The sequence below is a fragment of the Dendropsophus ebraccatus genome, chromosome 8, assembly GCF_027789765.1.
Source record: "Dendropsophus ebraccatus isolate aDenEbr1 chromosome 8, aDenEbr1.pat, whole genome shotgun sequence".
Classification (NCBI taxonomy): domain Eukaryota; kingdom Metazoa; phylum Chordata; class Amphibia; order Anura; family Hylidae; genus Dendropsophus; species Dendropsophus ebraccatus.
In genome coordinates, this window is record NC_091461.1 from 74,559,883 (window position 1) to 74,575,001 (window position 15,119).

At 43.4% G+C, this 15,119-nt stretch overlaps 1 protein-coding gene across 3 annotated transcripts in view; it reads right to left on the reverse strand.

The window, feature by feature from the left end:
• The window catches only part of MACROH2A2 (macroH2A.2 histone), a 32,223-nt gene extending 17,416 nt beyond the window's left edge, over nucleotides 1–14,807 (reverse strand). The window contains exons 1-2 of one of the 3 annotated variants that reach the window (XM_069980672.1): nucleotides 14,574–14,806; nucleotides 579–680 (exon numbers count right to left, since the gene is read on the reverse strand). The gene's annotated coding sequence lies outside the window, so the exon portion shown is untranslated. Of the gene's footprint in view, nucleotides 1–578; nucleotides 681–14,573 lie in introns of all 3 variants that reach the window. The other 2 variants (XM_069980674.1, XM_069980669.1) reach the window with 2 other exon arrangements.
• Between the last annotated feature and the right edge of the window lie 312 nt (nucleotides 14,808–15,119).

Consider the following 15,119-nt stretch of genomic DNA (forward strand, 5'->3'; position numbering starts at 1 on the left):
CTAGAAATCCATGACAGTATTGTAGATCTGTACATGTAGGACATATCCGGGACCACAATGTTTCAATAAACATAAGCCCTGCATGTGGAGTGTGCTGCTTGGATGTACTTAGCTTAGTGTTACCTTCTGACCCTTAGCAATGGTGGATGTGGTTGTAGAAAAGTTCCACACAAACGTAGTACGGACTGCATTTCTAAGTCTACTGCACTTATGTGAAAAAGTGATGTAGTCATTTAAAAAAACAGAGACATGTAATCTCATTTATTTTCAGATTCTTCATGCTGAGACCCCCATAGATTAACGGCACAGCTCAGTTCATAGCTTTTTTTCCCTGATGTCTGATGCTGCAGGAAACAAGCTTTATAGTTCTATAGAATCTTTCTTCTGAAGAGAAGCTCTCAGCTAAGTGCTGCACCCAACATGTGTTAATAACTATACAGTAGGACTTTGCAGTATGTTCACAGACAGTACGCACAGCTCTGCAGCATACAAATTCTAAACACACTATAGAGCAGGGGTGTCAAACTCAAATACACAGTGGGCCAATATAAAAAAATTGGACAAAGTCGCTGGCCAACCTTGATAATTATTCAATTCCGAATGCGGCGGTCCTGGAACTGTCAGAGCAGTGTGCGGTGTTCCTAGCACTGTCAGTGGTGTGCGTCTCCCAGCGCTGTGCACTATGATAAATGACATGATAAATTGCTATGATTAAACCCCAACCCATGTAATAGTCAACCCCCCAAATATTGCCCCATGTAGTAGCCAACCCAACCAAAATTGCCCCACATATTAGCCATCCCTCCCAATAGTGCTTTAATAGTAACCAGCCCCCCAATTGTCTCATATAGTAGCCAGCCCTTCCCAGTGGTCTCATATAGTAACCAGCCCTCCCTCGTAGTCTCATAGTAACCAGCCCTCCCCTGTAGTCTTATATAGTAGCCAGCCCTCCCCAGTAGTTTCATATAGTAGCCAGCCCTCCCCAATAGTCCCTTATATAGTAGCCAGCCCACCCTGTAGTCTCATATAGTAGCCAGCCTTCCCAATAGATCCGAGATCAAGAGAGCCGAGGTTCCCTACGCCAATCTATAAAGCACCTGTATCTGTATATACAGCGACCATGATACAAGAGTCATTTTTATAAATTATTTCTATTAGGAATTTGGTGATAAAATACCTTACTGGAGGTATTGCTGCTGTTGTATCCGCTGCTGAGTGGAGTTGATCGAACCTCGGGAAATCCTAGGATTGATCGAATTCAAACATTCACAAACCTGCCGCATTAAATTGCTGATGCCTGCCTGGTCCGTGGAGAAGGAGCAGAGTGCCAGAGTACAGTCTGGAATTCTGGGATTTAGCCTAGGTAATAGCCTAGGTAATGAATCCCGGAATTTCAGGCGGTAAAAAATATATATTATTATTATTATTATTAATAATAATTCTTGGGAAAAAAAAAAAATAATATATATATTATATATATATATATATAATATATATATATATATATATATATATCAGCAGTGAAGGGACAACATGGGCCCCCCTGTGCTTACTGCGCACACAAGGGGGGGGGGGGGGGGGGAGGCGCCAAATTGAATCTTTGCCTGGGTGCAGGAGAGCCTAGCTACACCTCTGCTGATCACCAACTGTGAGAACTGCTGACAGCAGTGAGTTCTTCAGGGTAAATGCAGGCACCAAGGTGGACCAGACAGCCCGAAATTTAGTGTAAGCAGGTTTACCGAGCCTATTACACAGCTCAATGATTGTGAAGCTAGGGTTGCATGGACATTGTTTGCGATGTCTGTGCGGCCCTTACTCGACTGTGTAAAATAATAAAGTTTACTTACCTCCCCACTCTTCCCAGTGTCCTTCTCACCACTCAACGCAGCCGCCACTGGCACGTCTAAAATGACAGGCCGCTCAGCCAATCACTGGCCGAGATGGGACAACACCACGACCAGTGAGCGGCTAAGGAATATGTTTAAAAAAAAAAAAAAAACAACTTCATACTTACTGTGCTCCCCAGTGTCCTCCTAGCTGGCCCCGTTTACCGCAGCCGCCATTGGCATGTCTAAACCGATCTTTAAAGTGACAGGCCGCTCAGCCAATCACTGTCCAAGACAGGACAGCACTGCAGCCAGTGATTGGCTGAGGGGCCTTTCACTTCAGAGGCTGCTTTCGACGTGCCAGTGGTAGCTGCAGTGAGAAGCTAGGACAACACTGGGGCGCACGGACAGGCAAGTATAAAATTTTATATTTTCTTTCCACATTCCTCAACTGTGCATTGCTATTGCACGTCGCTATAGCGCAATCGATGATTTTTAAACATGTTTAAAAGACAACAATTAGCAGATTATTTCTTCGGCTGATTGTTGTCTTTATTACTTAGAGCGATAATCTGCATAAATCGGCCTGATTCGACAGATCATTGCTCTGTGTAATGGGGCTTTATCTCTGGACTGGGTAATGGTGCGTTTACACAGGCAGATTTATCTGACAGATTTCTGAAGCCAAAACCAGGAACCGACTATAAACAGGGAACAGGTCATAAAGAAAAGACTTATTTCTCCTCTTTTCAGATCCATTCCTGGTTTTGGCTTCAAGAATCTGTCAGATAAATCGGTCTATGTAAACGCACTGTAATGGTGCGTTTACACAGACAGATTTATCTGACAGATCTTTGAGGCCAAAATCAGGAACAGACTATAAACAGGGATCAGGTCATAAAGGAAAGACTGAGATTTCTCCTCTTTTCAAATCCAATGGCCTTGGCTTCAAATCTTTGGCTGATAATCTGTCAGATAATCTTTCTGTGTAAAAGGGCCCTTAGGTGAGTCTACTAAAGCTTGTGAGTTTACAACCAGACTCCACCCTTAGCAACGGCTTTTGAGACACAAAGTGTTGTATATATTTTTTTCACTTTTATTTTTAAAAGGGTTTCAGCCACTTACCTGTATTGTGATACAAGCAGATCAATAGTACTGAGACTACCGTATATCTAAAACATTCCTTATAGCCTAATAAGTATAACTAATGAAAGGTGATAATAAAAAGATAATAAATCTACAGGTTATCACATTTATGATGTACAGAGGACACTTTTGTATGTCTATTAATAAAATATGAATCTTTCCTGGAAAAAAAAAAAAAATCAATGCATGAATATGGTCACATGTCAGAATTTATTACGTTTGCCCCAGCTTACTGATAAGAATTTTTCTATAATGTCAGTAGATAATTAAACATGATATAATGGATTGCTATCAGAACAGACTGGTATTCTAATGGTGCTGCTGTTCAATAAATTATACTATGGTATTTGTTATAAAACTCCTTCCTGGTGGAGTTTAGCGCCAATTAATAGTGTGATTATTTTCAATACATTACATTCTTTTTACTGCCAGATTTCTAAGAATGCTAACAGACAATTTACACTGATATTACACCTATAAATGTCAGCTTTTTTCACTTCGTCTAAACGCTGATCATTATAAAAACCAAATTGTTGCTTCAAACTTGTTAAACGATCGGTTGGGCGAATTATCGCTCTGTGAAAACAGACCATTATGCTGCGTTTACACAGAACAATTATCATTGAAATTTGCCTGATAACGATCAAAAATTTGCAGCTTGTTCCGTGTAAACAGTGGTTCACCAATTTAACCTATGTGCGAGATAGGCGTAAGCGATCGCAAACCGATTTTTCCGTACGATATATCGTTCCGTCTAAACGCTGATCGTTATAAAAATAAAATTGTTACTTCAAAATCGTTAATCGTAAGATCGGGCGAATTATCGCTATGTGTAAACCCAGCATTACTGGGCTCAATCAATCATGTGGCCCTTTATTTGATCCCATTCAGCTGCACATCTTTTTTTACACGGTCATACAGGCAAGCCAACTGGTGATGCTTTTATTGTCTGCACAAAACATTTGACAAACAAGCAACTCCTCACTCAAAGGCAGATTGCTGGTCCTTCTACACAGGCCGATTATCGGCAACGATAATTATCGGCCTGTATAGAAGAATTCCAGGAAGAAAGTCTGCACCAGATCTAAACCAAGCTCTCATATCTGTGTGGATTATATGTCACATTGAAGACCCCACATGTATTGCATTTGCATTGCAGTTTTCCAAAGCTAATTCCTCACAGAAAATCAGAGCTAATCTGATGTGTGAGCAAATGGCCTAAAGGTTACAGGCACTGGGTGTAGGTTATCCAGACCTATCACTTGTGCAGCCTGTTCAGCTGCACAGGGGCCCAGGCCAATAGAGGGGCCCACCAGGCTCAAACTCTTAATTGTCAGCTCAGCATGACACATGTCTGTAGTGGGCCCCCCAGGCAGAATCAGCACCCGGGAAGTGCGGGCCCCATGCTCCTGTGGGGCCCCTTTAGTGACTGAATGCTGTGCCTGGTCGGGGCTGGTTCTCCTCTCCTTCTGCACGCCGCTGCTGCTGACACCCACTCTTGTACTCCACTGTCTGGCATACCTTGTATGAGGAGGAGAGAGAGCATGTGATGACAGCCCCTTCTGTACTCTACTGTCCGGCACATTTTGTGTGAGGAGGAGAGGAGAGAGAGAATATGATGACAGGGGCTGGAGGGATCCTGCAGGGTTATGGCTGCCAGGGACAGGACTGTAAAGAGGAGCAACAGCAGCAGCTCTGACAGCGAGTGAATATTGTCAGTGTGTCTGTCAGGCAGCTGAAAGTTGTAAGATAGAGGGTGGACTGTGTAGGAGAAAGCACAGAGCCCCCACCCCCCTTTCTGGTGTTGTAAGTTTATGCCTTTTAGCCAATATTTGTGCCCCCCTCCACCCTGCAGCATGGTTGTTTTTCTATTTCATCTCCCCTAAGCAGCCACATACAGTACACGTTTCCCACCTGTGCAGCCACATACAGTACATGTATCCCCCCTCCCCCCGTGCAGCCACATACAGTACATGTATCCCCCTCTGTGCAGCCACATACAGTACATGTATCCCACCTGTGCCCCAACAGTGATTAAGGGCCCCTTTGTTCTATCCCCTATTAGTGCTGTTCTGGGGTCACTTCCACACTCTATATACTCTCATTAGAGATGAGCGAACCGGGTTCGGGTTCGAGTCCATCCGAACCCGAACGTTCGGCATTTGATTAGCGGTGGCTGCTGAACTTTGATAAAGCTCTAAGGTTGTCTGGAAAACAACCAATGACTATATCCATGTTTTCCACATAGCCTTAGGACTTTATCCAACTTCAGCAGCCACCGCTAATCAAATGCCGAACGTTCGGGTTCGGATGGACTTGAGCATGCTCGAGGTTCACTCATCTCTAACTCTCATCCCCCACACAGCATCCAGGGTATAATGCATCCAGGACCCTCCAAGTACAACAGCTGCAGGGACTACAACTCCCAGGATTTACTGCAGTCTGAAGTCCTCAGGATGTGCTGAGATTTGAAGTACAAATGAGCAGACAACTCAAGGGGTTGTCCCCTTTGGAAACTTCAACTTCGAGCATTCTCTGAGAGCTTCATAAGTGTAAGGCATTCTGAGAGTTGTAGTTACTGTTATTCAGGGAGGTATGGTCACAGATACATCAGTACAGGATGGGACCAGGTCAGCATGTCGCTTCTGATGGGTTCTTTATTTGGGTGCCCAAAATGATCAGTTCTGTTGGTGGGCCACAGGTAGCCCAGTCCCACACTGGGGCCTGCACAGACTGCAGTACAGTCCTTTAGTGGGCCCTGGCATCTGTGCTGTAGGGCCCTCCTGAGAAACCAGGACACATGTACCAGACACCTAGGCGTACATATTTGTGCGCCTTCAAGGCAAAAAGGTGGAGAAACGAACAGGTTATGGGGGCCCAAGCACATTTTTTGCACAGGGGCTCTTTGCAGTCTGTGTCCGCCCCTGGACCGTTATTTAATGGTGGGCAGCAAGTTTCAGGTATGTTAGACATGGTATTTATGACAAACTTGAAATTGACCCGGTGTAACAAGCCAGCGTATACCCCCAGTCCAGACTATACCTGGGGTTAATTTGCCCTAGGCTAGATTATACCCCGGGGTATATTTTGGCCTAGGGCCAATTCATACCCTCTCCCCCCATGAAATCAGTAGCATTGAGTTATATGCACCAGAATTACTTTATTTTTTAACATTTTATTGGGGATTCTGCTAAGTTAAGAAGTTTGTAAATCTTAAAAGTCTAAGCACATCAGGGACATTTTTCACTGCATTTGCAAAAATTTTTTGGCTAATGAGATTTTGTGCACTTCATAAAAACCTGTGCAAGATTTATTAAGGGTTTTGCGCTATTTTCCATCAGCTTCCTCTGCCATGGGTCACCTGATCAGCACATGATGCGTCCTGCACCAATCAGCACATGATGTATCATACATGGATCAGCACATGGCAGGTCATATACTGAGCAGGTGACCCCGAAAGCCTTGCAGAGATATGAGACAGCGCACTTTTCAACTAATTAGAGAAAGTGTGAGAAAACCAGTGAAGCGACAACTATATAGGTTTAACAGTTATAGTCTGGCCTAGGCCTGTTTAAACCCCAGGTATGAAAATATACCCCATGCGGTATACCGTGGTCTGGGCCAGAGGTGAGAAAATTAGTGAAGTGATAGCCTGGAGGGATAAAGTCTGGCCTAGACTGTTTTACACATCAAAGTATACAGTTTATCCCCCAAGGTATACTATATGAAAATATATCTCCTGGGGTATATTGTGGTCTGGGCCAGAGGTGGGAAAACCGGTAAAGTAATGACATTAAGGCCCTGAGGGATATAGTATGGCCTAGGCTGTCTTAAACTCCCAGGTATAGAGTTTATACCTCGGGGTATACAGTAGCCTGAACCAGACTATACCCAGGTTTGACATTAGATGGATATATTCTGGCCTGGATGGGTATAGTTTGGCCTAGGCTATTTTACACTCCGGGGGATATAGTTTTATAGTACCCTGGGGTACTCTGGCCTAGGCCAATCTGTAACCAGGTATAATCTGGGAGGGGCTTAATTTGGCCTGCTACACCAGAAACATAAAAAAAAATTATCTATATTTCTCAGCAACATCCATATAAATTATACAAAGCTTATAATAACATATGCTAGGATAGAATGTAATGGCTAAGAAAATTAGAAAAAGTCTAATCAAGGCCTGACTAGGAATAGGCTTATTTTTTGGTAAGATGAAGTGAAAGTGAGAAGCATACTGCAGGGTATAGGAACGTGTTATATAACAGAAGCTTCCTCCAGAGTTGTGCTATGCACAGGGTGCAGGGGCTCAGGATGTGGGTGCGGTTACATTTGGGCCGCAGACACATAAAAACTTCTGACAATGTTTTCCTTATAAGTCCAAAACTCTGAACTTATGGAACTGATAAGAATTTTGCTTGATGTAACATTCTGCTACCAGAAAATGAGAACCAATGCCAGTGTGCTGTTACAACAATGTTCTGCATTACTATAATGTACCTACATAGTGAACTAAATCAATTATAAGGAGTGCCAAGTCTTCAAGGCATGAGGGCTTAGTTATTATTAGGATTCTGAAATACAGGAAAGGCAAGATGAGGGTGTTTTGTATAAACAAGTGATGAAATAATTGTATCAATTTGGGCGCCCAACACCCCACAACTAACATACTTTTATTAAGTGTGAAGGAACAAAACCTAGACGATCTGACATATTATACACCTGTAAACATTTCCTTAGGTACAGAGCACATATCTGACTACATTGCCCCATAGCCAGCATTATAGAGATGGTGTTATGAAGACAAATGCTGTCCATGTGTCACCTATTCAGGACACCCACTCCAAGAGCCATATTGGAGAATTACTCTTTAGAGATTGGGGTGCGTTCACACATACAGGATCTGCAGCAGATTTGAATCTGCAGTAGATTTGATGGTCCAGAATTGATTTGCTTTGAATCTGCAGATTCAAATCTGCACGTGTGAACACACCCTAAAGGGGTACTCTGGTGAAAAAAAAAGTTTTCTTTAAAATGAACTGGTTTCAGAAAGTTATAGTATATAGATTTGTAATTTACTTCTATTTAAAAATCTTAAGTTTTCCCATGCTTATTAGTTGCTGTATGCCCTGCAGAAATAATGTATTCTCTCCAGTCTGACACAGTGCTCTCTGCCAACATCACTGTTCGAGACAGGAACTGCCCAGAGAAGGAGAGGTTTTCTATGGGGATCTGCTACTGCTCTGGACAGTTCATATCTCTGACAGAGATGGCAGCAGAGAGCACTGTGTCAGGACTGGAAAGAAGCCACCACTTCCTGCAGAACATACAGCAACTGATACTAGAAGACTGGAGATTTTTAATTTTTGCTGGAGTACCCCTTTAAATGCATTACAATACCCACAACTGTTATTGCTTTCCACAGACACAGTTGTAAGTTAGCATTTAACATCAAATTTATACAGGGCGCTATGACTACAATGATTACAACAACTCAAACTTTATTCATAGAAACTTATCCCATGTTCGCACTAGGTCTCAGTCCTAAAATCAGGTGTGTTATAGCAGACTGAAGTTTGCTTTGCTCTATATAGCCTGCTTCCCTATCCAACTGATGCTCTCCATTATAGTTTATATAGCGCATCAGTCGGATGAGGCAGCTAGGGACCCTCAGCAATTAGATAGTGATCCCCTATCCTGTGAAAAAGGAATAATTTGCAAGTTGGGAAAATCCTTTAAAGCGACTCTGTACCCACAATCTGACCACCCCAAACCACTTGTACCTTCAGATAGCTGCTTTTAATCCAAGATCTGTCCTGGGGTCCGTTCGGCAGGTGATGCAGTTATTGTCCTAAAAACAACTTTTAATCCTACCGCGCTGTGTCTAACGGCCGGGGCTTACATTTCTATATGCATTAGGCTGGCACACCCTCTCTGTCCCTCCTCCCCGCCCTCCTCATCATTAGGAATGCTCCAGGCAGATTGCTTCCTATTCCCCACCTGTGTGCATAATGAACATGGGCTGGATCGTTAAGACACCTGTGCAAAGCTCAAACAGCAGTTAATGTTCCTGGAGCATTCCTAATGATGAGGAGGGTGGGGAGGAAGGACGGAGAGGTGGTGCCAGCCTAATGCATATACAAATGTAAGCCCTGGCCGTTAGACACAGCGCTGCAGGATTAAAAGTAATTTTTTAGCACAATAACTGCATCCCCTGCCGAACAGACCCAAGAACAGATCTTGGATTAAAAACAGCTATCTGAAGGTACAAGCGGTTTGGGGGGGGTCAGATTGTGGGTACAGAGTCGCTTTAATGGGGTTGTCCAGCGCTACAAAAACATGGCCACTTCGAGTCGATCCAAACCCGAACTTTCGTCATTTGATTAGCGGTGGCTGATGGAAGTTGGATAAAGCCCTAAGGCTATGTGGAAAACATGGATATAGTCATTGGCTGTATCCATGTTTTCCAGACAACCTTAGAGCTTTATCCAATTTCAGCAGCCCCTGCTAATCAAATACCGAACATTCGGGTTCGGATCGACTGGACACGAACCCGGTTCGCTCATCTCTACTGCTAAACAGTGCTTAGTTTTATCTTATGGTTGGAAAATATGTTATAATAATTATCTATGAAAGCATTTATTAGAACATATAGGTCTTGTGTCAAATGATTAGTATACCCAGGAGTATAGGGGGAAAGTATTCTCTTTGAAACCAAACTAGAGACTGATGATAGTAATTGAGTAACAATAATAGCTGAATCAACAGCCTCTAAGACACTTGGAAAATAAGAACTCTCTAAGGAACATTGAACACTTGGGATGGTATATGAATGTCAGAGTCAAAGTGGTTCCTTTAAAATACACCAGTCTCTTTTGCTTGCCATTCAAATGATGCAAACAACTTCTTTAGTCCTTCATGTACGAACAGTTATCATTAAACAACTACATAAAGTAGTTTCTGTTCACACCTGCAGAGATTCTGATGAGTTCATCAAATCAGACACCATAATGCTGCGTTTACACAGAGCGATAATTCACCCGATCGTACGATTAACGATTTCGAAGTAACGATTTTTTTTTATAATGATCAGCATTTAGATGGAATGATATATCGTATGGAAAAATCATTTTGCGATCGCTTAAGTCTATCTCACACATAGGTTAAATTGGTGAACGACTGTTTACACGGAACGATCTGCGAATTTTTTTGCGAATTAATGAAGCAGAATCGCTTTGTTATCCTGCTGCCTTTAAACTCTATGCTGCTGAGGGTGACGGGAAATTTGAGATCCAGTCCTGGGAAACTGGGAGAAGTTTCTCAGGATTGGATCCAGCTTTTCCAGTCCCCCAACCTGAGCTAATGAAGCGCTCTGCTTCATTAATACTCTACCTTTGGTCATCTCTACTTACAAGCATGCTGAACATGAAAGCATCGCGCAGTTGGGGACTGGAGTTGTATAATACCAGTGGCGTAAAAGCCAGGAGGGTAAGTGCCTCCTACTTTTTTTTTTTACTTACTCCCCACCCTGGGCACATATCTAAAATGCATCCTGCCCTGACAACCCCTTTAGGCTGAGTTCACACACAGTATATTTCAGTCAGTATTTTGGTCCTCATATTGCAACCAAAACCAGGAATGGATTGAAAAGACAGAAAGGCCATGTTCACACAATGTTGAAATTGAGTGGATGGCCTGCTATTTTAATGGCAAATATTTGCTATTATTTTAAAACAACGTCTGAAATAATGGCAGTTCTTTATCGTTATATGGCGGCCATCCACTCAATTTCAACATTGTGTGAACAGAGCCTTTCTGTGTTTTCAATCCACTCCTGGTTGAGGTTGCAATATGAGGACCACAATACTGACTGAAATATACGTAGTGTGAACCTAGCCTAAGGCTGTAGGAGTAAATTATCATTATACCCCTAGATTAATTCTTTAAGGTGTCTAGTTTCCAAAATGGGGTCACTTATGGGGGTTTACAGTATACAAGCCTCCTAAATCAACTTAAAAAAAGAACTGGTCCCTAAAAAAATGTTTTGGAAATTTCATGAAAATTTGATAATTTGCTGATACATTTCTAAGCCCCGTAACACCCTAAAAAAGTGAAATATGTTTACGAAATGAAGCCAGACTAAAGAGGACTTATTGATAATGTGACTTAATAATTTTTGTCATGTGCCTTTTTTTTTTTTAGAAGGAAAGAATTTCAAAGTTCATAAAGTGCAAAATTTTCAAATTTTTCATTATATTTTGATGTTTTTCACAAAAAACACACAAGACAGTGACCAAATTTTGCCACTAACATAAAGTACCATATGTTACGAAAAAACAACCTCAGAATCGCTAGCATACGTTAAAGCATCACTGAGCTATAAGCGCATAAAGTGAGACAGGTCAGATTTTGAAAAATGAGCCTGGTCATTAAGGCCCAAACAGGCTTGGTCCCTAAGGGGTTAAACCTGCAGCCCGTGCCAAACGGGAGTATCTGGGCCCTAATTTTGCACCACCCCTCCGTCCCTCCTCCCTACCCTCTTCATCATTAGAAATGCCACTGGAACATTTTCTACCGTCCTTAACGATCCAGCCCATGTTCAGTATTCACAGTTGACGAACAGGAGACAATCTGCCTGGAGCATTCCAATTGATGAAGAGGGTCGGGAGGAGGGATGGAGGGAGCAAGCCTGGAACAGTGGGAGAGGCCATCAAAAAGATCCTAAGATCACATGCGCGGCCCACTAAAGTCAGAGACTGCTGCTGCCCTTCCTGTTACAGTGATCAATGCGCAGTAGACCATTGCTGATCTTTTAACATGTTGAAAGACCACAATTAGAGATGAGCAAATTTACAGCAGCCGGCTGCTTTTGAAGTCCATGCCACTTCACCCCGGGTGCCTGGGAAAACTGGATCCAGTCTTGGATAATTCCTCCCAGGACAGGACCCAGGACCAGCTTTTCCAGGCACCTGGGGCGAAGTGGCACAGACTTCAAAGGCAGCCGGTTGATTGCCAAGCTAACAAAGCGTTTTGCTTAGTTTGTACTGTAAATTCGCTCATATGTAACATCAGGCAGCCGACATTGTGCATGTTAGCTGATTATTGCCTTTCATCATGTGCTATTACGCTGAACAATTGTCAGCCTGAACGCTCTGTAACTAGCCAAGTTAGGCTGCATTGACACGTTCTGTGTAACAGTGCTAACGGTGATAAAGTGCTGGGAGCGGGAAAACTGTACAGATATACACCGTGCTGTAATTACAGCGACGCACGGCTGATTCATTACAGCGCAGCGCATATCTGTACAGTTCCCCCGCGCTCCCAGCATCTAATTACAGCTTCTGCCTGGGCACGGGGAGAAGTCTGTTACAGGCATTCCACGTCCGCGTTCCGTGCGAAACACAGAATGTGGGACTGCAGCCTAAGGCCGATAGTCATTCATTGTAATAAGGCCTTGAAAGTCAAAGTCCTCTATTGGGACAAAATAAAAAGCAAAACATTTATATAAAAAAAAAAAAAGACAAAACAAAACAATAACCACACATGAAAGAAAATAAACTTTATTAAACAAATTTAAAACCTGAAACATATAAATATTTGGTATTCTCATAAGCATAAAAGTCTTAACAATAACTCACACTGAACATTTCCCTCTTAATAATACAGAGGTTTTCCCTCCAATAAATATAATAGTCACTGGCGACAATTTGTGTGTTTTTTCTTGTTCTACAACCAGGCATTGCACATTGACCCTATAAATGTAAATGGTTTTCTGCATGGTGAACCATAGTGATTTGACGGTCCATTCATCAGATTTGGATTCAGTAAATCCAATCCGTCTATTTTCTTCTCTCCAGCACTGTAAAATATTGTGAAGCGGCTAGTAACACATGGACATGATGCTGATGCCAATGATTAGTTGCAGCATCCTGGGCACTACACATGGAAACCCACTGTAATACTACAATTTATATACAAGACCAGCACTAAAAACAAAAACTTCCTTCTTTTGGCCATTAAAGTCAAAATCTCTCTTTTAAATACGGCAGTGGGGACTCTGTACCTGCCTCCTCCTTCTGTATGCTTTACAAACATAGTTCACTTAATTAAAAAAAATATATAATAAACACATTTACCTGCTGACAACACAAATGTCATATACAAAATTAAATTTGAATGATATTTTACATTGTAACTCTAATACATGCTTAAAACAACAGCACAGAAAGAATACAACTTATTTAAATGTAACCAAGTATAGAATATCAGATGATACAAATAAATAAAACCCCTTCATTAGCGCCGCCTCCTGCTTCCTTTACTTCGCCTTTCTACTACACCAATCTGTCAGGCTCTCCGTCTTTTTATTCTTATGAGATCAGGAAAAATGATGAAGACGTTTCATGTGTCAGGGATTAGTTAAAAAGTCAAAGTACAAATGGATTTATTAACCAGCTTAAGTGCACGCCGTCTTACAATAACTACATGATCCTGACAAGGTGTCAGAAAGCCTCCATGTAAAGGTGGGGCGGCACAAGTTTCCATTTCCTAGGAATGCAGGTCAGAATGAATGAACATGTCAGGAACACACAAAGCCCGCCTGACCATGTGAACGCCAGAGAAAATGCCATTTTACTCCAGGAGAGATGGAGCCGGCCCAGGAGCCTCGCTTATTGTAAGAACTGCTAATAAAAGTATCTGTCTCTTTAAGAGGCCTAGCTGCAAAACCACAGGATCCAAAGCCTACAAATCCGGATTATCCATTAAAATATTAAAAGAAATCCACATAAAACAACCCGACCTTTAGGGTCTGGGCAAACGGCATAGGAAGCCCCCCTCCCAGGTCTGACTACACCCGCCTCATCCTTACTATGTCACACTATGTATAAGATACTTGTAACAAAGAAAGTGTACAGTATCCCAATGTATAAAGATAAAAGCAGAAATGAATGCTGGAGGCCACAGACTACCAGAGGCTGAAGAGGAGGAAGGAGGCCTCTGGGGAAGTGACAAGGAGGACTGAATTACAGACATACTGCAAAGAAGAAGAGGAGAAGCAGCAGCAGCCCAGAGTATGGGGGCGCTCGCTGCCATCCTGATGCCTCCAGGGGTCACTGTACCCTCTGGCAGGCGGGAAGAAGGGGGCACACTATCTGCAGATGGACACGAGGCGATTTCTAGGGAATAACAAAAGGCAAAAATGTTATAATAATAAAAGAATAAAATAGCTGCTGTGTGCTGCCAGAAGGCCCAGGAAGTGTCTCCATTCCACCCTGGTGCCAGCCTCTCTGCCCACATACACAGGACATAGGGTGGCCCTGGGTAGAAGAGCTCAGCACTGGCCCTTCCTCCCCCACTAAGGGTTAACATGTAGCAGTACATGGGCGGGTGGGGGCACACATGTATGTGCCTATCATACACCCTGCTGTCTCCTCCCCCTGCTCATTTCGTTGTGTGCATAAATCATAATCCCCATCAGGGTCAGGGCTCAGCTACAGGGGGCGCGGCCCCTTTAAATGCGGGTTATTTGTCTGTTTGCTCGGTGGTGCTGAGCGCCGAGCAGCAGCCATTCATTGCTAGCGCCGAGCACAGCAGGCTTACCTTTCTGCTATCCCTCCCGTGTGCCCTCCACGAGATGCCAGGCTGCCGCTCGCACCAGGCCGGCTCTTCTCTTTTATTCTTCCTATTGTTATTGTTTAGTCTTTTGTGGCCTTTTCTATTATTTTCTTGTTTTCCCTCCCCCCCCGCCAGTGTGTAAATGGAAGCTCTGAAAGCTGATAGTAAAACCAGGAGGTGGGACGCGGAGAGAAGGGACGAGGGCGGGAAGGGGGAGGGGCGACGGCCACATTCAAATCCCCGGCCGCCCCTAGGTGGAGCTGTGGTGCGCGCTGTATCGCTGGGAGCTGATTGGTTGCTGAAGCACAAGTTACCTAGACTCCTTACACTGTGACTGAGCTACACGGCTGGAAAGAGCCGTCACATAGAGTCTCTATTCGGCGTGCAGGGAGACTTGTAGCCGGCCCACCCCCAGCAACCACACACCTAGAGCCGCTGTGTACGTGAGGCCAGAGACCTCTGCCTGCTGCGGCCATCACACGCCCCGCCCACCAGCCGTGACGTCACCAAGGGCGCTTTAAGGCGCTCTAG